Source organism: Falco peregrinus, chromosome 9 (assembly GCF_023634155.1).
Source record: "Falco peregrinus isolate bFalPer1 chromosome 9, bFalPer1.pri, whole genome shotgun sequence".
Lineage (NCBI taxonomy): Eukaryota > Metazoa > Chordata > Aves > Falconiformes > Falconidae > Falco > Falco peregrinus.
In genome coordinates, this window is record NC_073729.1 from 30,178,765 (window position 1) to 30,203,051 (window position 24,287).

At 39.2% G+C, this 24,287-nt stretch overlaps 1 long non-coding RNA gene across 1 annotated transcript; it reads left to right on the forward strand.

Moving 5' to 3' along the window:
- Nucleotides 1-2,749: 2,749 nt before the first annotated feature.
- Nucleotides 2,750-24,006, forward strand: LOC114011726 (uncharacterized). The gene is made up of 5 exons (XR_003553788.2): nt 2,750-2,926; nt 3,554-3,719; nt 4,533-4,665; nt 22,674-22,756; nt 23,908-24,006. It is a non-coding gene; the product is annotated as an uncharacterized LOC114011726 (long non-coding RNA).
- Nucleotides 24,007-24,287: the final 281 nt, after the last annotated feature.

Genomic DNA, 24,287 nt, shown 5'->3' on the forward strand with positions numbered 1-24,287 from the left:
ATGGAATAACAAAATGCTACTGACCGTTTAGATCCATGGAGAATACAGCCTGTAGATCCTAAGCCTGTCCTTTCTTAGACTGGATATTCAAAATTTATAGATCTGCCAGTCAAGACATAATAAAATGCAGAAACATGCTTGTAAAAAGAAATGTGATATTTACTGTTCACCCATGTAATATCTTCTACTTATACATCTCTCTGGAGGGTAACTTGATGTTACTGGAAGTGTAGTTTTCTTAGACATGCTTCATTTTCCTCTTTTCAAGATCTTTTCTTCCTTTTTGTCACTTTCTCTTTCTTTTTTTATTTCTTAGATCACCTTTGGAAAGTGCCAGCCCCTTGATAAGAGTAGCATTGCAATAGTAGAAATTAGTAGTATTGGAGACATAATAGTGGGCTTATTTTAAATAATTTGCAATATAAAGCTGAAGAGCAGTGTAGAACGAGCATGTTTAAGATCACTGAGGATTTAGATTTCAGTTATTTGTGCCAGAGTCAGTCTGAACACAGACTTTGTGGACATCCACCATCACTACATCAACGTAAGTCAAGTCAGAATTGGGGCTTTTCAGTGGAGCTTTCCTGCGGATTTAAGCCAGTCGGTAAGGTTCTGGCTCTGCTTCCTAGCAAACGTTGGGAACTGCAGAACTGTTGCTAACAGGTAAGTGACTTAAATGAGAGGTCAAGTAGCTGTAACCAAATGAGAATACAGTTATGAATTTAAAATCCTCATAACTTGTCTCTGTTATTCTAGCTTACTGTATGTATAGGAGCCATGAGGTCTCTGGTGTCACATCTGTCTGCATACATAAGTCTGTCTGTATATGCACATCGTATTCCAGGTGCTGCAATGCTGAAAGGATGCCAGCTTCGGGTCTTAGAGGAAGCAACAGTGTGTTTTGCAATACTCAGTAAAACTAAATGTCATTTGATGATGCCTGTTGGTGAAAGAATAGAGAATACGCCCTGCCACACACTGTAACTTCAGGTCTCCTTGCTTTTATCACTTTACTTGCTTTTATGATGTGTGCAGTGGAAAAAAAAAATCTCCTGTGAATGGAAGTCTAGCTTTCACTGCAAGGGTTATAAAATGTGGAGAAGCAGTACAGGCCCCTCTGCTGCACGTAAAAGGTGTTGCCTATGTGGTCAGCCAGCTGGGGAACAGAAAGGGGATGACTTCTCACCACAAAACTAGTCTCCATAACAATTTATATAATAGTTTGGGGAAATCCCTGTGATGGGCCAAGGAAGACGCAGCGGATCCACTCTGTTGTGAAGCTCTGCTACTCAGTGCAATAAATCTGGAGGAGATGTAACTGCTCCTCCAGCATCCACAGAGGCCTACTCCGTATGTCAGATTTGTTTCTTGAATTTCTCTCTTCTCGTTGCCTTAAGCACAATTACAAATACATTATGCAGTGTGAATTTTCACCCTTTTTTAGCATTCAGCGGTGCTATGAAACACCATTCCTTCCCCTTAGTGTACCGGGTTGAAATTAGTGCATTCCCCAAATATCCTGCTGCCTGTGCCATCCCACTGTGACCCACAGAGGGGATGCTACAACCAAATGCTTCCCCTGATGGGATTTAGTCAATCACATCCACAATATCCTCCGACCTCAGCTTTCACTAAAGGTCAGGAATCCAAGCCTGCTGCTGATCCCAGGTCACCGCACAATGAGCTGCTGCCAGGCTCCGAGTGATAATAAGCTCTTGATTTTCAACTAGGGGAACGGTATGATGTGCAAAACAAACAAAACAAAACAACAACAACAAAAAAGTTAAATCTATTTATCCATTGGAATGGGCTTACTCTTCTCCCTCCTTCTATGGGGGCTTCAGCTGCTCATTAAATTGCATCCTTTTATGTATATTTTTGGCAGAAAGGCATTGCACAACACCAGGCGTTGTGCTCTGCTTTAATGCAGTGCAGAGCATGACACAGTGTATTGGCATCTCCTGTGCAAAACAGAATTTGACAGAAATTTAGAAAAAGTTGGGGTTTGGATTGAGAGGCAGTGATCAATTCTGACAGCGTCCTGCTCTGCTCAATATTATCTCTGAACCGCCTGGAACCAAATGCCAGCGTGCAGTGCATTTCTTCCCAAAGTTCAAGAGGGTAAATGTAAACACAGGCCGTAAAAGACCTGCATGTCTTGAGCTTGTAGGGGTCGTAATTCTTTCCAGCAAAGTTACCTTTCCTGTTTCTATGAATTACTCTTACATTCTTGTAAGAGATACGGTTTGAGGTATTTATGGTGCATTCAATTCTGCTATCATTGATTTACTGGACTAAACCTGCTCCAGGATATGATGTAAAGCCCCTAATTCCAAAAAACTCTTACATCTCGGCAAGAACAGCATTTTCTGCCCTGTTGCCCTCAAGCAGATGACCAACGGAGATAAACAGAGGGCACTCCACTCTCGGTTGCAATGTGCTTGGTGATGTGAAGGAATCAATCAGACAAAAGCAGATTATTAGAGTGTCTGAGAGAGATCAAACATTGCTGGCATCTTCACCCACACACGGTTGATTTACAGGCGAGCTGATAAAGTGCTGCAGCTCACTGTCAGAAGTACATGACAGCTCCTCTAGCTCTATGGATAAATTATTGCTGAAGCCCATGATAACATTTCTCCACCTAGCAACCAAACATAACAGGATGTGGCTTTTAGTACTCGGAGCCAGAATGATACAAAGAGAAAACACAGAAACTCTTCAAGCAGCGAGGTAGCGCACGAGGAAAGAGAGACATGAATAGATTTTCACGCACACCGTGTGTGTATCTATACGGGCTCTGCCAGCATAAAATTGACTTGGTGGTAGGGCCACGCGTCTGAAAATGCACATGCTAAAATGCATGTAACCGGTGCAGGCAGTGCGTGCAGCAGCGGGATGGCGGTGATGGTAATCACACCAGTGTGTACGTATGCAAACGGTGACTCGGGGCTACGGGAAGAGTCCCGTGTGCGGGTGTTTGCAACTGTACAGCTCGCCTATATACCCAAGGCGACAGTGCATGAGTGGCTAGGAACATGTATGGAAAACATTAGGTGTTTCCTTTTGCTTGGAAAAGTGCCAGTGATATGAAACTAGCCAATGAGCCAGACTTTAAATAACCCTATCTGGCTTTAAAAAAAAGGCAAATCAAAATAATCCAATTATTTGGAAGACAGTGCAAAAGAAAGGTGCAATTCAATTCAGATATTCTCTTTATTTTTATGCGGTGTCTTATAAAATAGTAAGTAATATAATCTGCTAAATATTGCATCATGGTTCAGACATTGGGACTGCTCTCAAAAATTAAGTTGGGTTAATTAGAGCATGTACTATGTGCCTATAAAAGACTAAATCAGGCTCTGTCTCAGGAGCCAGACGTGAGTGCTTTTCAAAAACTGAGAATGTGACCCTGACAACTTAAAATCTAAAGTATATTGAAAGTACTCACAGGTTAGAGGTTCTGCTGCCTCAGATGCCTTTAACAAATTTTCTTACTTTGAAATACACTTCCTTATTTAAAAAATATTTTTTCTCTTTGTTGCTTTATCAGAAGTCAACCCACAGAAGAGTAGGGAAATGAATATGGAAATAAGTGTATGAAAGAAATTACGAAACCTGTTTATCTGCAGTGTTCTGCCAAATGAACAATCAGAAAATGTGGGGGGTTTTTTCTCCCTGTGGCTTTTTCAGTTACAAGAATTTAGAAAAGGTGAGAGGTAAGTGAGAAATTCTGAGTTGTAAAAATGTAAGCTGATGATATCTTTCAAGTAAATCTTCTTCATATTATTTGTTAGTTTGTCATATTAAGGATTCGGTATTGCTTATATTAAGGACTCAGTACTGTTTATTTGCAAACTGAGATCTAAGACCAGTTTGCATTTGTACGTTTCAATTGTTTCTTTAGTCACTGCTGTGATTGAATGTAGTCCCAGCAAGCAAGCTCACAAGCTGGCTTAATTAACCATTTGCACTTGTTAATACCTGCACAACTGCATTATCTGCATGCACCATTATGAAAGTACAGACCTGACCAGAATGTTTTCCTTATTAATAAGCATGTTCCTGGCTGGATTACTTGAAGCACATCTTATTTTTTCTGCCTATTGGAGGTTGAGTGCAAGGATGGAATCTGTGATTGTTCATGATATTTTTAAATCTCCATCTAATTTTGCCGTACACTTTGCAGACTTACAGGCACATTACAGGTTGGTTTCCGTTGGACCTCATGGGGAGGATTTAACAGCACAACTCTTGTAACAGCCAACAGAAATTGCATGGCTTAATCCTTGCATGCTGCATTGAAAAATTACCCATAAATATTTCACCATTATGTTTTATTATTACAGTCAAATTTGTTTTATGTACTTATTATTTAAGGGATAATAGGGCAGGTGTCCCAGTTTATGAGGCAATAATCTGGTTCACGTTGGCTCCATAGTTTATCCCTACCAGTGAGCTGCATTATCGCCAAGGGACATGGGGAGCTTGTCTTACTATAGTAATAATAATAATACTTTATATTTCTGCAGCACCTTTCCTCTAGAATGATCCTAAAGCATTTTGCAAATCCTGTTTGATTTTTGGCAACTGAGGTCATCTCAAGATTATTTCAACGATGCCAGTTCTGGAGTCAAGATAGAAGCCGGACTTTAGACCATCCAGGTATCTTCTCTTGAACCGCTGAAAATGTTTGCTGTTTATAAGTCTCTTAGTCAGATAGCTGGGTGCAGGGGATGAGGCTCTAAATATTGATGGTGATGGTCTCCTTGGCTGTGGGACCATGGGTTCACATACTTTGGAAGTGGAATGTGATGCCCTTCAGTTCAGATGTCTTGTAAACATCTCTTTGCAAGGTACATCAGAAAGAGCTCCCTGGGGAGGGGCTGAGGGCCGCACAACAGGCATGCAGACAGCCCTCACGTTTATCAGAAGGTTTGCTTGAAACCAGATCAAAGGGGAGCAATTCCCACCCCTTCATTAGGTAATGTTCCTCTTTGAGATGATTTCGGTTATGTATCCTCAGTACAGCCATGATGATAGTTAATGTTAGTGCCCTTTTGGTAGACACAGGTGCTTTCTATTTTCTTCCAGGCAGCTTAGATGTGCACCGGTTTGGGTTTGTATTAGTATATTGGCTACATTCGAGTGTATGTAGCGTATGAGCTATATTCAGGCTTGGCCTAGGCTGCTGTTATTTTTCCTGAATACCAGCGACTGGGTAGAAAATTGGAGTTGCCTTACAGCCAGAAGTGTCGACGTGTGCCCAGTCCAGCTCCCTTTTACGAGCCTGTGCCACACGGGGTCTTGGTTAGTCTCTGAATCACGTTATCTCACGAATACGCCGTGGGTGCCCAGCCCTCCAGCCAACATCGTGTGCTGCAGCGGCCAAGGTATTGCATCACTCAGTGTTTTTCAAGCCCCTGGATGACTTCAGAGCTTGTGACTCCAGCGTTTCCTCTCGGTTACAGCCTGCCCTAGGGAAAAGAGTTGCCAAATTGAGATTACACTTGCCTTTTAGTAAAAGTAAAAAGTGGATTTGCCTACAAATCTTACAGGGTTTTGGGGTTTTCTGCTGCTTCTCTCTTTTACATTTTTTCTTCCTTTTGTTCTGTTTCTTCAGCTGTGAATCCAGAAAGGCAAAAAACGTGTATGTCTTGCTGTAATATGAGTATCTAATAATTTCCAGTAATAGAAGTGGTTTATTTCTACTTGAAAGTTGAAGCCAACTCTGATGAAGTTATATATTCTTTGATTAAATAAGATATATAAGGCTGTTTGCTCTATTAACATCCCACAGTCACAAGGGCATTAGGTACTCAGAGGCGGCGTTACTCATTCCTCCCTTATCCAAAATCCCAGGCTGACCTAACTTTCCGAATTAATGCCTCACTAAAGTTGCCAGATTTCCACTTTAAGTTAGAATTCTACAATTTTAATTTTCCCCACAGAAAAAAAAAAATTATTTTAAAAAAATTTCCAGAGTTTTGCTTACTTGTGTCTTGCATGATTCAGCATTCTCAGAATATACTACTTTATTTAGTGCTGGAGGAAGAAAGGATCAGTTTCTGCCATCTTCACAGAGAATTAGTTGACCAACCAGATTTTTAAGATATTAGTGTCTAACTGTACCAGCAGTTGGTTGAAAGGATTTTTATTAGCCCTTACCTGCGTTTTTGAATACCTAAACACCTCAAAATGTTTCCTTTCATTATACTTCAGCATTGTGGCTAAAGGATAATGCTTTCATTAGATCTATCATCCATTCACAAAATATAGCTGTGTGCGACATTTACATCAGTAAAACAAATCATACTGTGCCTCAACTTTCCCCCATTAGTAACTGAATGGATGTCTTGCCTCACCCAGGCAACAGGATATGTCAAAAGTTCATTGGATTTACGGATAACAAATCACTAGCTATCTTTCAGGCATTGTACAAATTATCAAACATTATTTTATGTCACTGAGTGAGTTGACTGGGCCATGATTCAGGCATGTGCTGAAGCACCTTGTTGACTTCAGCATCTAAATATCTAAAATGAGTATTTACAATGAGAGAGACAGAGGTGCTTTCCTTCTTCCCTGGACCAATGTGTAGGAGATTTGCTCCTAATCTCATACCTCAAAAATTATCAGAGCTTGGAAGTTCAGCACCTAAGTATTTTGAATATCTGGATCTCTTTTAATTTTCTTTTCATTTATTTGGGGTGGGGGTGGGGGTTTGCTTGCTTATTACAAAATTTCGGGTTTTCATAACTTCAAGAAAGTTGATAGTGCAAGAAAGAAAAAGTTGCATATATCTCATTACATTAAAATGTTAACATTTCTAATATTTCCTAACACCACCTTTATAAACTAAACAGTGGAATGAAAAGATCTATGACAAAAGTGGAGCCTAGAGACATTTAATGTGAATGCATTTCTGGGTAGCTCAGGATTTGTTTTGGAAATGTATAGAAGATTATAGAAAATTGGTTCAATTACGTCCTCAATTACAATGTGTAAAGTCATTGTACCCTGCAACTGATGGCAGAATTGGGACCAAACAATGTATATTGAGAAATATCACATAGTTTTTCTATTGATTTCATATTTTCTGGTTGTGTATTTTGTTCTATGTTACTGTTTGTTATTTATGCGAGACAGTTATCCTTTGTTATCCAATTGTTATTTTTTTAAATAATAACCTGGATAGAGCCAGGATGGCATGCCTTATGAAGACCCCCATTACAGTGCTTTATCGACTGGTGAAGGTCCCATTCCTAAAGGAAACAATGGTGTGTTTTCCACGTCATGTCCAAGTCCAGGTGTTCAAACTCTGTTGAAACCACTGCCGCACAGAAACAGGAGGGTTATTAAAGTAACTGAGCTTTAAAACAGCCACAGTGCTGGCAGCAATGTCCAAGCACTCCTTGCAGAACCCTTCCCCCACTGATGCTGTCCCTTAGCCTCCTCGCCTGGAGCAGCCACCTCCGAGTAAGCCGGTCTTTTTAGTCTCCAGAAACCATTCCAATCCAGCTGCTAACGAAGGTGCCAGTAATCGTTTTGCTGGGTTTGTAGGATGGTTTTCTGCTTTGTCAGACACCACTGAGCAACCATTATTAATACTCATGGACATTTTGGCTGTGTTAGGAGACGAGCTACAATGAAGGGTGATAGGCGCTTGACAAACACTGAGGGTTTCGTCACTGATTATATCCTGGGACTCTGAGCACTCCCAGCAGTTGGGACTTTTTTCTAATTCAATACCTGCGGCTACAGCCAACCAATCCCCCACAAACAAAGCATGCTAGAACATGAATAAAATACGAAACAAATACTGGAGTTCATATTTGCAAAGAACGTTATGAGTATAAATCATGACTTACAAAGCTAAAGGAAGGTACCAGAACAGTTAACAAATGTTGCTTGTCTACTGTGTTGATTGGCTCTAACAATACATGGATCCGTGGTTTTCAGTCAGGCTTGCATGATTTAGCTGATCATATTTAACAAAATCTGCCAAGATCTTCTTGTACCCCATAAATGAGCTCCCAAAATGTATAGCGTATAATTGCCTCCTGTTTTTTTTAAATGAAAGCCTCAGCAGCTGGGAGATTCTACAGTTCTCTGAGTATTCAGACAATTGAAAAGCGATAAAAAAGAATCCTTTTCTGTGGCATCAGGGTTTTTTTTGAGGCTGTGGATATTAGGACTTAGATGTGTGATGCTTGTGTGATCAGCAATACAATTCTATATTCATGAGAAAGTAAAATATGAAGTATAGTGTAAAGTAGCTGTTGCATTCGTGCTTTATCTTGAAACAGTAATTGAATAGCTGCTAAGTGCTGAATCCTGAAGGGGAAAAAAAAAACCTGTATGGTTCTTTGGCATTCTTTTATGCTACAAGAGTTCATCCATCCATCCTAATTTATGAAATGCCTTCATATTTTGGTCTTCCAAAATTCAACCAAATATGTTTCAGATGCAATGTCTTTATTATCTTGTGCTTTATCAGAGGAGAGGATGAGGGCACTGAATTTCCATGAATTCTCATTGTTGTTATCTCTGAATATGCAGCCCAGACAAAGAACTCTTTGAATGTAAAGTAAGAGAAGTGCTAATGCTCAGCTATAGCTTGATGCTGAACTCTTACAAGCATGAAAATCCGTCTCACATTTCAGTGCATGCAGCATCTCTGGCTGCTAATATACAATAAAAGAAGGCGCGGTGAAGCCTTAGCACCATGGAAAGTTTTTAGTAGTCTGTTGAAGGTGCCATTCATCACATTATTGAGTGCATCTGTGATCTGATCGGCTTCCTCGACTCCCATTAAAATGGAAAATAAGGGCTTCATAGGTTCAGTACCTTTTAGGTCACCAGCAGCTTGCAAAACCTGTATCTCCTAAAGGTGCCTGACCTCTATTGGAGGAGACACTGCTTGGGCTAATTTGTCCGTGACAAATTTATTGGCTATTTTTTTCTTGGTACTTGAGCTCCTTCAGCAGCAGCTCAGATGTTGCTCCATTACACTGCTCTCCTGGATGCAGACAAAACTAAAACGTGGTGCTTTGCCGCCTGGACCTCTATCCCAACACACGTTTGTTGCCTGCAGTATTTCACAGGAAATGTAAACAGCCTGCCTCCGCTTGGAGTTCAGCAATAGCCAAGTTCCTGGCAAAAATATTGGCAGAAAACAAAAGCTCCCTGTAGTTACAGAAGGTCTCACAGAGCTGAGGTTAGATCCACGGCCTTCCAAACTGCTGAAGGCTGGGAGAATTGCGGAATTTGGCTCAGCTGGGCTGCCTCCTTCCTGCACCAAAATTTCAACGCGAACATGAAATGAAAATTTCTTTCTTCAAACATACTTAATTGCTTTCAAGTTTTGGCACTTCTGTTACTATTGGATTTCCAGGGCGTCCCATGGTAATGATTAGAACTAAGCAAATACCTCAAAATATTTTCCATGAAAACTCCCTTGAATAAAACATTGAATAGCCTTCAGCTGTGTTCACACCCCTTTCATATTTGCTTTCTCTGAATATTCCAGTGACTGATTTATGGGCAGAAATGTTAACTGAAACAGCAATTTTTAAGGGAATGTTGCATAACATTTATGGAAAGTAGGTTTTAAATATGGATATAGTAACTAAATGCAGTCTAATTGGAGCAAAAATAATACCAGCTGATTTGGGTCCACTCAGTCTAAGTAACCCCTCTCAGTATCCCAAACTGCAGAGGCCACTAAGAAAAGGAGTCTCTGTCCACCATAAAGACCAAATCTTAGGTCCAGATAGAAACAAAACTTAGGAGGTACTTAATAAGTTTTGAAGAAGTGCCTGATGAGCAGCGTATGTGTCCAGCTCCTGTTGACAAAATACCTTCATAAATCTGGCGATAACTCAAAGTAAATGTTGGATATTGAATACATTTGAAAGATGTGAAAGTAGTTAAAAGTTAATTGTGAATAAGAGAAGAGACTGAGCTCATTGACTTAGTTGTTTACTATGAATAAGTTGATTGGCCTTACTAATGATACAAGATTCTTGGCTGCTTCTTGAAGATGTCATTGTCAAAGAGCAAATATTTGCATATTGCTCTTCAACATCATTAGTTTTGTTTTGGAAAGTGAGTCATTAAGACCTACATTTTAAAAAGTGTACAAATATTGCATGTCTAATTTGCATCAGTGACTAATATGTGCATAAATCAGATGAGATCACACAAAGATGACCAATCATGGCATCCTTGGATGTGCAAGGATGCATATAGGCAACTCACATTATCAGCTGCATTTAAAAAAAAAAAAAAAAAAAAAAAGAAAAGCTGGACATGGTTTTAAACTATGGTCTTAAAACTCTCAATTTTTGCATATGAAGCTCTTATCCATTCTGTAGCATGTTCCAGGGAGAGATAGCTTTGCTGGTACAGGGAACCTTAGACAGATCCACATTATTCCCCTATGAGTGCAAAAATATCTTTATGCAATATCTGAAAAAACTCATTTAAATGCTCTGTGAATACAGCCCTTCCCAAAGGCCAAGATGTATTCATGTATTTTGGATGATCTTCAGCTAGAAAACTGTGCAGCTAATGCACCCATCTCACCATGTAAAAGATTTAAACAAAAAAACTAAACCAAAACAGCAACAAAAAAAAAAAACTGAAAAAGCCAGCCTACAGCCCCTAACCTAAATTCATGTTTTTAAATACAGATGGTCTGAGTATGTTCTTATTACCCCATTCCAACAACAGCTAAGGTTTGATCTTTAAAAATGAAGAGCCAGAGTATTTTCTTAGTGACACTTACACTACATTGTACCTTTTTCACATTCCTGGTAAAATCTCTTTAAAATAGCAGAATCAAACAGCAACTTCAAGGATGGAGAGTGCTTTGTTTCCTTTTTCTATGGAATGAATGGAAAGATTTCAAAGGATAGCAATTATGAGCAGGTATTAGAGGTGCTTTACCCAAGAAGCAGTGAAGTTCAAATTCAAACTAGATATCAGGTTATTAAAGATACTCTAATGGCTACCATATCTTAGGTAGAATGCATAAGTGAACAACACACCTTAGTTTCCCTTTCTTACCCTAAAAATAACTTGTTCACCCTACTGCCATCACGTGCTAAATTAAGTCATGTCTTTTATTAATAAAAGTCAGCTATTTTCTGAGCTTCTTAAACTTTCTAAATTTTCTTACCGCAAACACTGTTCATTTAATTTCTTATCCTGAGACTGATAACAGGGTTTCTATAAAAATGAACATTCATGATCAAAGAGCAACTCTGTATCATAAACAAATTACAACTGGGCATGCTTTGAAATAGCTTAACCTAATTAAGCTCAAACACTTTCACAAAAGCTTAAAAAAATGGGTGTAATTGGAGCTCCATTCAGGTTCAGCTGACTTAATATTTTTAGTTTGATTGGCTTTTTTTTTTTTTTTTTTCTTTTAGGGCTTTGCATAAACAAAACATTTTGACAGTGTTGCCTTCCTGGGAAAAATGGTGGTGGTGCTGAAAATTCAGATTTCCAAATGAAATGCAGTTCTAATTGCTCATTTTTACAGTCCTTGTAATTCACATGAAACATGCATGCCAAACGCAGATGTAATTAGTACATGACTATTTCACAACCATGTACCACTCGTGTGCATACCAGTAAAGGTAAGTGAGCTGGTGCCCATCACATGCTGGAATGCCAGTGACTGTGTGCGCATCTGAAATGCAACTGCGTGTGTTTTTCTTACAAAACCATTTCCAAGGTAAGGGTTTGGTTTGGAGGACTAAAATGGAAATCCCTGTGGCGTCATCTGATGTTGTGTGTCAAGTGTGTTCCAGAGCAGTACACGTTACTCCAGCCACAGGGTGCTTGCATCATTTTCAGTGCAAGTCGTTGGCTCCTTATGGAAAATGAACATTTAGGCTGAGATTAGCAGACACTGAGATTTTGGGATCTCACTCTCTACCTCCAATTTAAAAGTGTTACGTAAAACTTTTCTCTAGTATTTGTAGATTATAAACCACCAAGTTACGAGGATTGATTATCCCTTAAATCTGATTCTAGAGTCATTTACAATAACATTACACCTGAACCCTTTACTTACTCAAGGCAGTGGTTTTCAAGGTACAGATACACCTGTGGATGATAAAACGGCACAGAAAAAAATTTCTTTATTTAAACATCAGTTATCTTAAAATTAGAATGAATAAATCTTCTGTAATCTATGTAGAATTGTGTATTTCCCTCATCACCATAAAACCGGAATGCTTTCTAGCACAACATTAGGTATCATGATTATTATCTGTTATGTGTTATCTGACCTTTTCTTCTGTAGTGAATGATTTCCTACTTTTTATAAGCTTTTAATGTTATTGATTTTTAATTTCATAATGAAAAGATTTTGCTGTTTGCCTAGCTGTAGAATTTCCATACGGAGATAGTGAATCTCTGCATGCTCGTGGCTTTTTTATATTTGTTCTGCACTTCAAATATCAAAATACAAGCCGTGATAGCTGTGTGGATAAATGTCTGTGTGACTAACTCTACTACAATGTATACCTATCGGAATATTTGTGGGAAAAGAGTTTCAAATTCATTCTTACCTACTCCTAGTATTCCTGCATAACTGTTAACATTAAATTTTGTTCTTTGCATATCTGTGCTTGTAAAAGTTTACTACACTGATGACTACTGAAGGCCTTAATTGAAATGAATTTATGTATATATTTCAACAAATATTTGTGCTCTGCAATACACATTTTTTTCAGTATTTATCATTTCTTTTCCATGCCATGAGAAGAAAATTTTCAGTAAAATTTATTTTAATAATTGGAAAGTGTTAGAAGCGCTAAGCCAAATTACCTGTAATTATATAACCTTCTGATTCTGACTGTGTTTAACAGATTAAATGTTCTGTCTTTACAACTTTCAAGGTTAAGTGCTCATAATGGGACATGCTGGTGAGTAGGTCATATAATCCCCAGCAAGTGGTACTCAGCAAACCAAATGGAAGACAGTTATTAAAATCTGTAACATACAACTTTAATCTAGCACTCAAATTATAAGGGAGCCACTTGGAAAGAGCTAAAGGCTATTTGCAGGTTCAATATATTCACTTTGCTCTCAACAGTGATCAAAGTTTAGAACTTCACGTGTCTTGGACTGGTCTAACAGCTAATTTGGAGGAGCTGCAAAAATACTGTTATATCCCCAAGCTACAGCGGTTTCATAATTGGAGTCTTATAGCTGTGAATGAGCGAAGAGCTGCCTGCATTGCAGCGCTCTCCGCAGGTTTACATCACTGCATTTGTAAGGGTTAAAAGTCAGTGAAATGAATCTGAATACCAAGACAAATTATACTCGCAATTTCTACGTAAAGTTTTCTATCGGAAGTAGTTCTTTTTAAATTGGTGAATATTACTTTAAAAATGCAAGATGGAGAGTCTTTTCTGCAGGGATATTTCAGTCACTGCCAAGCCCTCCCAATAAGTTCATGCCTGCCTTTGTTCCATATATTATTAATTTTTTAGCTTGAATTTTCTTGAGTTTACTGATATCTTTTCCTAATCTATCCTGAAAGCCATGCGAAGTCTATAAAGATAGGTCTGAAACCTACTTAGCCTTGGGGTGACACATTAAAAAAGAGGGTGGCTTGCTTTTTTTCCAGAAAGGCCACCTTTGCATGTGTAACTATTACACTGAAACAATCGTGGTGAAAGCCCTCTATCAAAACAACCACACCACCTCTGCATTGCTGTTTTTCCTCTGTCAGTCCTTGAAATGACCTTGGTTTAATTACCTGCATCTCAATGAGTGAATCTACATAGAAAGTGAAGGTTAATTAATGAAGGATCGTGTCTTACTTTAAACCCATCAGGCAGTGGCTGACAAGCAAGTCTGGTCCATGCAGTATTATCCTATATCTCATTAGAAGTGGTCAGATTGATGTGCTAGCTCTGGTCTAGAAAAAGGAACAGGACAGTTTGTTAATGAAGAGATGTGATGGTACTCTTGCAAAAATTTGAAAGCCTGTGTAGGGGTCCATTATCACTAACGTTGTTGAACTTCGGCTTTTTCCACTAGCTTTTTAATTTCAAGAGAGTTTAATTTACTCCTTTGGAACTTAGCAAGCTTCAAAGTTTTCCACCCAAAAGTTGCTGCGGTTCTGAATCTGGCTAAAATTGGCAGAGCAATTTGATGCTCTTTCCTATATTTGTGTAGCTGTTACAAAACCCACTCAGTTTGCATCATTTTAAATCTGGTGGCTACAAGAATTCATACTCTTGACCTGTACTGGTAGATCCCTGAGGGAATCCTCGCCCAGGAGTGCATCACTATGTTTTAAAGCTCAATGCCACCCTGTTGCCATTCCTCGTGGTGTCCAGCAAGCCATCCACAGACACGGCTGAACCAGCCTTCCCCCTAGGACGTGCTTCCTCATACACTCAAGAAAGCTATTTTACAGCTCTATAAAGGAGAAAAGTAATGAAGCAAACTGAGGAGGGTCTTACTGTCACGCTGTCAACCCTGTAGGTAAATCAGTGATTAAATAACGGCTACCTTCAGCTAAAGCACACCGAGCAATGTGCCACAGGACCAGACCTCCTAATCTACTCCTGCCCTTGCCTCCTGCAAACCACACATCCTTACTGTGACAGCTTCAACTTTGCTCGTTAGAGGTTTTAGAGGTTTTCTCAAAAAACAAAAAACAAACAAAAAAAAAAGCTTATTATGGAGATGACAATGAGGTGAACCTTGGAGTTGTGCCAAGACTTGAACACCAACATTTTTACTGTGGAGCAGTCTGTGGGTGTAAAATACCCACAAAGAGCACTGAAGGCCAAAACAAAAATCCAGAAAATAAGAACTAGAGGAAGATGGTTCCTTAAAACAGCTGAAACCAGCAGAAGTTTTACTGAGAGCCCTAAAAGCCCTCTTAAGTTATACCCATAGAGACAGACATACACTGGACATAAAACTTTTATTTCCAGTCACTCATGGTGTCAGAATAAAGTAGCACATTCACAATTTTAGAAAAACACTTGCAGTTTATTTCAAGGACCACGGTGAAGAACATATTATTAAGGCAATAAACATGAGTATCGCTTGGTATGATGAGGTAATCTGGTCCTATGTCACGTGGAACTCTTCAAAACACAAAGTGAGACTCAGTTTGCACAGAAAGACTTTTAATAGACATTTGCAGACAGATGGATTACGCCTGCAGTGTTTAATTGCACTCTTAGCACACTGGATTGCAAAGATCACACCAGAACCTGTCCCAGCATAGGACCTTGCCTTCCAAAGGCGATACCCCCCCGGAATAAAGAGTGGGAAGATTTCTGGGCACTGTAACCAGATCAAAGGGATCCAGCCTCACCTATGAAACCATCTTTGGGCATTTGGGGGTTCAAAGCATTGATCATTGATGCTTTGAGGTCAGAATGTACTTTCGTTTGGTTTTTTGTTTTTTTTTTTTTAGCTTGGGAGTCAGGCTGGATTCATAACCACCTGCAGCGCAGACACTAGGCAAATGTCTGCCAGTTTTCACATCACGGGCAGGTTTTCCAAATACAAAAGTGGCCAAAGAGGCAAACACTTCTTTTGCTGGTGAGCACAGAACGTATCAATACCAGAGGTGTGTTTGTTTCCATGCTTGGGCTATATTTGATCTTGCAAACGTTACAGGGTTTGGCTGCCTTGCACTTTGTGAGGAAAACATTGTTTCTTTGCTTTAGGTTATGATATGCTCTTCAGCATCTTGCACTTCCTCCACCTTTTCTTAACATCTTCCCTTCTCCATCTTAACCACTGATTAAGAAATAATAACAAAACAAGTCTAAAAATTTTGATCTTGCTTCATAATGATTTTTGAACTTTTACATAAATGAAGGTGGGACTGAGCTTAGAGGTAAAACTTTTCTTTAATACACTATATAAAACAAATTTTTCATAAAGATTTAAATGGTAAATTGTTCCCGCCTTATCTTAGTGGAAAATGTTTTGTGTGATCATGCTCTTGTCTGTCCTATAAAATGTGACTTTTCTATAGTCAGAAATATTAAGAATTATTTGTGGTTTGGGCATGTGCCAGAATTTAACTCATCACACTTCTATGTTTTCAAGTACCAGGAAAAAAAAAGATATAAAAATGATATTAAAAGTTTTCTCTAACTGTGAAACAGAGCTCATTTACCTTTGTAATTTTCTATTAATTTACTACTAGGATTCATTTTGCATTTAATTCAGTCCTCTAATGGCTTAAAACTGTGTCTTTGCTCTTTACACATTTGTGGTCTCAGTTGTGTCAAGCTTTTTCATCTACTTTATGTTCATTTATTTTAACTTTTAGTGGTCTTCTAGCCAATTCTTTATCCTTTTTATTACAAGAGCATGAAATTTTATAATGCCCTAGAGCTTTGTTAGTCAGCTGCTACAAGGTTCTTAACCTTAGTTAATTTATTCTTTCACTTTTGACTTTCAGATATGGAGCATGCTTTAATATTTTGGTTTTGAATATGAAAGCAACTTTTATTAAGTAGGTTTATTGCATTAATAGATCCTTATTTCATTTTTACAGTAGTTTTTAGGTATCCTGCTAGCCACAGAATGTATAATTTTACATAATGATTTATAATTTTTGTAAGATAATTTAATCTTTACTATACTAAAATATTGCTAATATAACAGTCATAACATTGTTAGGTAATTTTGCTAAAGAATCATTGTAAACAAGCATAAGAATGTTCTTTTTCATTGTAAAACCTGATTTTTTTTTGGTTTCTTATTACATTAACAAATCCTAAGCAATGGCAATTTGCTCATGTACAGAAAAGTAAAGGGGAAACCACTAAAATTATCACTTGCCTTAATTTTACATGATTATTCCAAACACATCTTGTATCACCATCAAGTGACGTAATGCTGGCTGCTCTTGCAATTTGGCTAGTCCCACAGGAATTCATTAAATCCCTACAGCCATGTTATTATCCAAGGGTTTCACATTTTTATCTTTCAGAAGTAATTATTAGCATTCCCAGCCAGAGAGCAAAGCTTGGAAATCTGAATGCTAGTCTCCAACTTGAAAAGGCTAATGAAAAACAAAATATTACGGGGGGGGGGGGGAATCCTGTTAATTTCTATTTTTAATTCCCCCTATTCTAAAGCTTCTCTTCAAATTCTGTTTTGCTTTGGCTAACATTATACTTGGAATGGGACCACTACATAAACATTCAAGAAACATAAGAAATGGCAAACTCAGAAAGAGGTTTTCTGAATTTTTTTGGGACCTATATCTGGTTCTACTTCAAAATCCACTGAAATGAAGGCAAAGACTTAATTTTGTTGGAAACTTTCATACCCTCTGACGAAATGGCCATCTTAGAAAGATTTTGCTGTGAAATTCAACCTGCTTCAATCCAAAGAGTATAACCTGCTTCTTTTCACTTAGATAAGGCACAAATTTTTCACATAATGTTTTTTTACCATTAAAAATCACCAAACTACTGTGCCCTTTAGTTTGTAATGTCTTACATCTCTGTTGGTCTTCCACTCTTTTGACATTAAAATATTGTTATTTAGCTCATTTAAATCATCATACTGGCGCTCACAGCAGTGTGTCGCTTTTAAAGATGCTTTAGGACACAAATACAGATGGTGCCCTGGCCAGGGAAAGGTGGTGCCCCCCATCAGAGATGGGCTGGGACACCAGTGAGGGCCACCCAAAGGTCTGCATGAGCCCCGTGCACCATCGTTATCCCACAGCCACTCAGCTGTACGTGACGGTCCCTCAGCCTGTGCAGCTCCCACCAGTGGTTTGCTGAACAGCAGAGAATAAAAGTGTTATTAAGGAAAAATTAGATACCAGCTTAACTGAGTTAACCAGATTAACATTATCAGATTCTTCAGTCTCATTGAAGAAGCATGTTTTGAAGAGAAAGGCTTGAAGGAGAAGAGGCTGGAGGTGTATGAAAGCTGCAGCTCAAATGGCGCTGTTATATATCCAGCTCTAAATGTCATGGCCTAACCCCAAACGTTATTATGAACACAATATTGACGTTATAACTAAGATTATTTGCCTTCTGAGTCTTCAGAGTGTGCACAGTTCACATTGCCAAACCCTTGCTTTTATGGAGAGCTACAAAGCAATATCCTACTTCTGTTCTTAAATGAAAGATGTTCTCTGAGAATACCTTGGCTTCAGCAACCCAGGCCCAAAAGCGTTCCTTGATAACACCATGGCAGGAAGGGAGTTCTGCACTGAATGGAGAAGATGCAAAAGTTAATATCTGGAAAAAAGACCAAGGTCCTGAGCAGACAGATGACTAAACTTGAGCAGCTGGAGAATAGGTAGCAAAAGAAAGATAAGGAAGAAGGAGCTAAGCCAAGTTGAACCATCTTCAAAGTAGGAATAAGAGGAGGCAGTCCTACCCACTGCTGGTATGGAGGTGAGTGAACATGAACAAGAAGAAATCTGAACACTCGCTGGAGTAAAATAAATGTTCAGGTGAAGGCTAGGAAGCGATTGCCAAGGAGTCCTCAGTGTCAGAGTTCAGGCAGGCATCTTTGCTGAAGTGTTTGGATAAAGTACATTCCAATCCTTTTGAACAAGGATGGTAGAAGTCATCACAGGAGAACAGAACAACTGAAAAAAATTCCCATGGGATTTCAGGAGCACTGAAGGTACACAGTACTCCCGAGGTCAGCAGCTCCCACTGCACCTCCCTCGTAAGCAGCCTTGTTCATGCTGCCTCCTCCTCCAAGGGCAGAGGGATATGGCAGAGCTGGGGCAGAGCCGGAGCCTCTCCAGGAGGCAGGCGAGGGGTCCCGGGGCTGTGCCTGGGAGCGCAGGGCAGCCCCCGCGCCCGGCTGCCCCGTCGCACGCCTGCCCTTGAACCCGCCTGGGCTCCAGGTCTCTGTGTGGAAACAACAGGCGAAGACCCAACCCGGAGGGAGGCAAGAGAAGCGAATTGCTTGAAACAGGAAAATGAAGCAGGCTTTGAAGCAGGGGGCTGTTCAGTGTTGGGCTTTTTTAGTTTGCTTTTGAGGCAGGACATAAAGAGATCAAAATACCAAAGCTGAGCACCACTGTCTTGGCAAGCGTACAAATATCCCACCCCAAATGTTTGCACAGGGGGGACTGTTAGCGTTGCAGAGGGCATCGCCGCCACTCGGCTTGCTTTCTGCTTTAAAGCAAAAGAGCCAATCCAAAGGTGGGACCACTAGAAAATTAATAGCAAAGGAAAAAAGAGCTCTTATGAAATGCACTGGCTAGACTTACAATAACCATAGGTGTCTGCAGTGCTACAATTTTATACTTTTTGGCTTACGTGAACCTCCATTAATCTGTAATTTTAATAAAAATGCATCTTCATTTCAGAACAGGTAAGAGGGCTTGCTATAATTCTCATTCTCAGTGTGGTATAGTTGCTATTCCACCTACATTATTTACTTGTGTGTAAGTATCAAACTAACTCCAATACACTGGAGTTTTGTTTCTGTTCTACAGGGAGCTAACACTTAACGTGATTTTATATACATATATATATATATATACGAACACTTCTTTGTCAGGTAGAAGCTTTTAGTCATTCTGACATGAGGCTTTCATACAGCAAAAATATTACTAATACTATTTTGCCTCTAAAGTGCATTTGTTATCAATATGCACTTAAACTAGTGATCAAGAGTTGGTGGGAAAGACACCTGCTCTGCATTTCTTATCTTTTTAATACCTTAGGGATACATCACTTAATAATTTAGTGCTAAACCATTTAGCATTTTAGCCCATCATCTCTTACATTACACATAGGATTTCAGTAATGTCTGGTAAAATTATGTGTTAGCTGCCTTATGTGTGTGTAAAACTTAATAAGTCTTCTTCCCCCCCTCAAGTTTAATAACTGATTTCTTACATTTATGGATGTGAAATTTTATTGCTCATGGATATAGTTTGAACCTAAATCTTCATATCTTATAAATTGATTTTTAGTTTCCTTTTTGACCTTATGAATTTCAATCAGACATTGACCTCTTGTTGCTCATGAATCTGACTGATTTAATGCCATATAACAATAATACTGTAGAAAAGCATTATCATAAGAGCCCACAGGGTTTGCTGAAACCCATAACTAGATTTTGGAGGCCTCTAGCAATAATAATTCTTGACCCAAGACTATTCTCTAATGTCTTCATGCTTTACTGTTCTGGACTGGCTAGTCCTTGTTTTAGTACATTCAAGGAAAGTGGTGGAGACTCCCAGGAGGACATGAGCTAAAACTGTATGGAGAAGATAATGCTGAATATACTCCAGTAACATGAAGCTTATGAAAGACCAATTCTGCCTGGGATTTGCCACATTTGGAGTGAGAGGGAAAGACTATTTAAAAGGAATCCTTTGTAACAAAAAATAGTATTTACTTAGTGGTTAAGATTTAAAAAAAAAAATAAAAATTTAATACTAATTGTCTTTACTGGAATGTATTGTTATTCTTCAATCTATTGTTATGGCTGCAGCCTAAATAGAGGACTTGAATGATTACTGCTTTGTTTGCTTGGCTGTGCTAATTTAATTTAATTTAATTTAATTGCTTATATGCTTTGGTTTACTGAATAACTGGGTGTTGATGTTCATTATTCCTTATTAAGAAAGAATCTTAAAGTGAAAACAAAAGTATGAAGGACATGGGACTCTGGCATTAATTTATGAATGCTGCATGTGACTGTATTTGGGCATGAATGTTTACTGTATGACTATATTTACTGCATAGGTACATATATATGTATATGGGAGTTTCATGTATTGACTGATTGCTAGGAAATAAGTAGGGAGTCAACACAAAAAAAAAAAAAATCAGATAAAAGTACCTCTGGTAAACAGGGCAGGGGGTTAGGAAGCAACGCATGAGCTATGAGCTGTGAAACACTCCTTCCAGGCTCCAGCCAAAATTATACAGGTGTTTCAGCATGACAGGGGTCAAACAGATCAAAAGGGCTATACTCTGTTAAAAACTCCTTCTGTTCTGAGGCGATGGTCAGTTTATCAGGGATTTATTTATGAGGAGCAAACTGACACAGTCACTGTCTTGGAGGGCTAAAGGATACAAGGTCTTAAGTACCCAGCATCATGTAAAACTTCGGTGAGAGAGAGATCACTTACATTAATCCTTTTCGCCTATGCTTTGTTATATCCTTGCTTTTAATGGGAAAGTTGCCACAAAGAAAGGCAGAACTCGCAGTCTAACATGAGAGTCCACATTGCTCATCATTGTGGTTGTAGGCTTGCATCCAGAATATGTGTGACCTATGAAAGCCTAAAACTTCCCGATCGCTTTACGGTGATCTGTGAAGCAAACCCCAAACCATGGTTCCTGCAGGACGTGTGCTGACCTGGTCACATCTATATTCTTTTATGCTATATTACAATCAAACACATACACACAGAGGTGCTCTTGCATTACATCCAGCAACTATTATTTCATGTTGCAAGATGGTCCTGTACTTCTCATTAAGGATATCATGTCCTTGATGCTTTGTATTTAAAAATTAATTAAAAGTGAAGACCTCGTTACAGCAGTCCGAAAACACGCTGGCACAGAGCCACATCCATTCGTCTTTCCCTAGAGAACTATTCTTTGCATAATGATGGCACTGGACATTACTGGCATATCTTCTCTGGTTCACACAACAACTATCAGACCGACTTCCCGAGGCTTCCCATGCAGACAGAAAGGTTAAAACTCACATTCCCACAGTCCAACTGAAGTTGCTTAGGGCTTTCTCCAGACATCACTTTTCTTATATGATGGAGAGCGTAAGATGAGGGCTTGCAGTAGTTTTGAAGAAAGGATGCCAAGTGTTGCTTAAGGACCAAAAGTTAGCCTAGACGTAATCCAGCGATGAAATCATATTTCACAGGACCTTTTTTGCAACAGCACAGTACTGCTTCCTGATGCACTGGGTAGTGAGCTTTTAAAGTGAGAAGTTTGTGTCTGGTGTATTAATGTTCAAGGCTTTCCAATTTAAACATAGAATACAATAGGTGAGTAGTCCAAAATATAAATATATGAGCGGAGCAGTATGGTATTACTACAGACTCTGAAGACTCAAAACCATGCCAAGCCATTCTGTTCTCTTATAAACTATCTAAATTATTTATTGACATGTAAAGTTAACAATTTTCTGTGTTAACTCCAGCTTGTGTTATATCTGATATGAATGAGGCTCTTCGGACCTTGCATTTTTATCTAATTTTCTCAATGTTGGCAATAGTGTTGCTCTTTCAATAACTGATCTTATTTACCTGCTGCTAAAAACACTTGTCATGTTGAATTACATACCCTGCACAGATATTGTTGCAATTAGCAATTATAAAATATCACAACAGAAGTGTACAAAGGTTTTGAATCCAAATTTTTAACTCTATTTAATCATGTCCTAATTTGCTTAAGCATGTGCCAATGAGTTCTGTTCATTTGTACGTACTGTTTATTGATCTGTGTGTGCAGATGTAGTAATTGCACGTCGATTTGGAGCAATGCGATGAGCATAATCCAAAATTCCATCCATGTCCTCATGCCCAGTGTTTCTGATTGACTGGTCGACTGCCATCCAGCCAGTCAGAAACACTGGGCCCACCAGCTTGGTGGAATTAAACCCATCTGAACTTCGTCCGTGTCTTTTCTCAGTTAGAAAAAGGTTACTGGCGATCGTTTTTTTGAGGATGCTGAGTTCATGAATCATTTCCCTTCCACAACCAAGTATCTCCAAGGTAAGATTCAACCAATTTTTTGGATACAAATTCACTTCCCTTCTCTTACCACACCTCTGCTAGCAATTCCAGGTGCGATAGATGTCCCCTAGCCCATGGCCAAAAAGCACCTTTGACACCATGTAATTATCTTCTGGATGTAGCCAGAATAAATTAAATTTGCATTTAAACCAGTGTAGGGATAGATGGTTTCCAGGAGGCCTCCTGAACTCACTGGAGTGTGTAGCTTCTCTGCCGGTGTAGCTGCATGTGGGTCACACAGCAGCAGCGTCCGAGCATCCCGCTGTGTTGGTGGGAGCTGGGGAGCTGGGCACGTTGGACTCTGTGGGCAGGGCTGGTCTGAGTGAGGCAGGGCACAGGCTTGAGGGAATTGGCATGTTTGAATGGTGGTCCAAATCGTAAGGATTTTTTTTTTTCCTCTTGTATATGTAGCACACATAGAAAGTACACACAGGGGCATATCCTTTTTTAAGACATAAAAAGGAAAGTAAAAGAAAAAATAATAATAATAAAAAAGAAATAAAAAGACTATAGACAGAGGAGAAAGACCAGGAACATTTATTGCTGCTGTTCCCATCCAGTGTCTTGATCCAATACTAAACAGTCAGTTACTGGGGATCAACAGCTATTTCTTCTTTTCTGGTTCTCCAGCAACTAGAATCTATTTTGATTTCTTGGTGTCCTTTCTAGTTAGGCTGTATTACTCATAACTGCAGCGCAGTGGTAGCTGCCAATACAAATTTAGTCTTTTCTGTTTATTCTGTACTGTCCTGTCAAAGCAGATAAGTCTGCTTTGCATTAAAGCTCAAAAACTTAATTGTGGGAAAATGATGAGTCACTCCAGCTAAGGTAAACCAATGTCTGTGTCAGGGGACGTTCTTTTGATGTACAAAGCAACGAAATGACATGAGGGCCATGAGCCAAAATTACTAACTCTCACACAAAGGTGTCATTTACATTTCCCTGGGACAATGAGGCTTTTTGAACCAAAGAGAAGATTGATTTGGGGTCAAGCTAGGAAAAAAAGTAAAACAGGAAAAGGGAATCTTCCAGGCTCTATTAGCAATTCAAGCCATCTACTTGTGAACATCTAATGAAATCCTTTGAAGAGATTGCTCAGGATAGTTATTTTCCTTTCTCATCCCTCCAAGGTGTGGAGAGTAGCCATGAAATGTTATGAGGGACCACCTCTCGGAACCAGAAATGCAACCAAGTTGAGAGGAGCAGGGTCAGTCTGCAGCTTTGACAAGGTTTGTCAGAATTGCTCTGAAATCATCTTGGAAGGCCTTTTATTTCTTCTTTCCAGGATGAAGGTGTGGCAACCTGTAGCTGATGTTACGTATTTTCTGGCGGCGTTCTCCACTGCAGAGCTGTGTCTCTAAATCCAGTTCACTTCAAGAGAGTTACACTAGCCTGAGTACTACGGGTAATGTACCTTAAAAACCAGAGAACCTGGCCTTCTACATGTCTGCTAGTGCCGTCTAAAGGAAGGGCAACTTGAACAACCCAACCGGGCTGTCCCTTGGTGCTA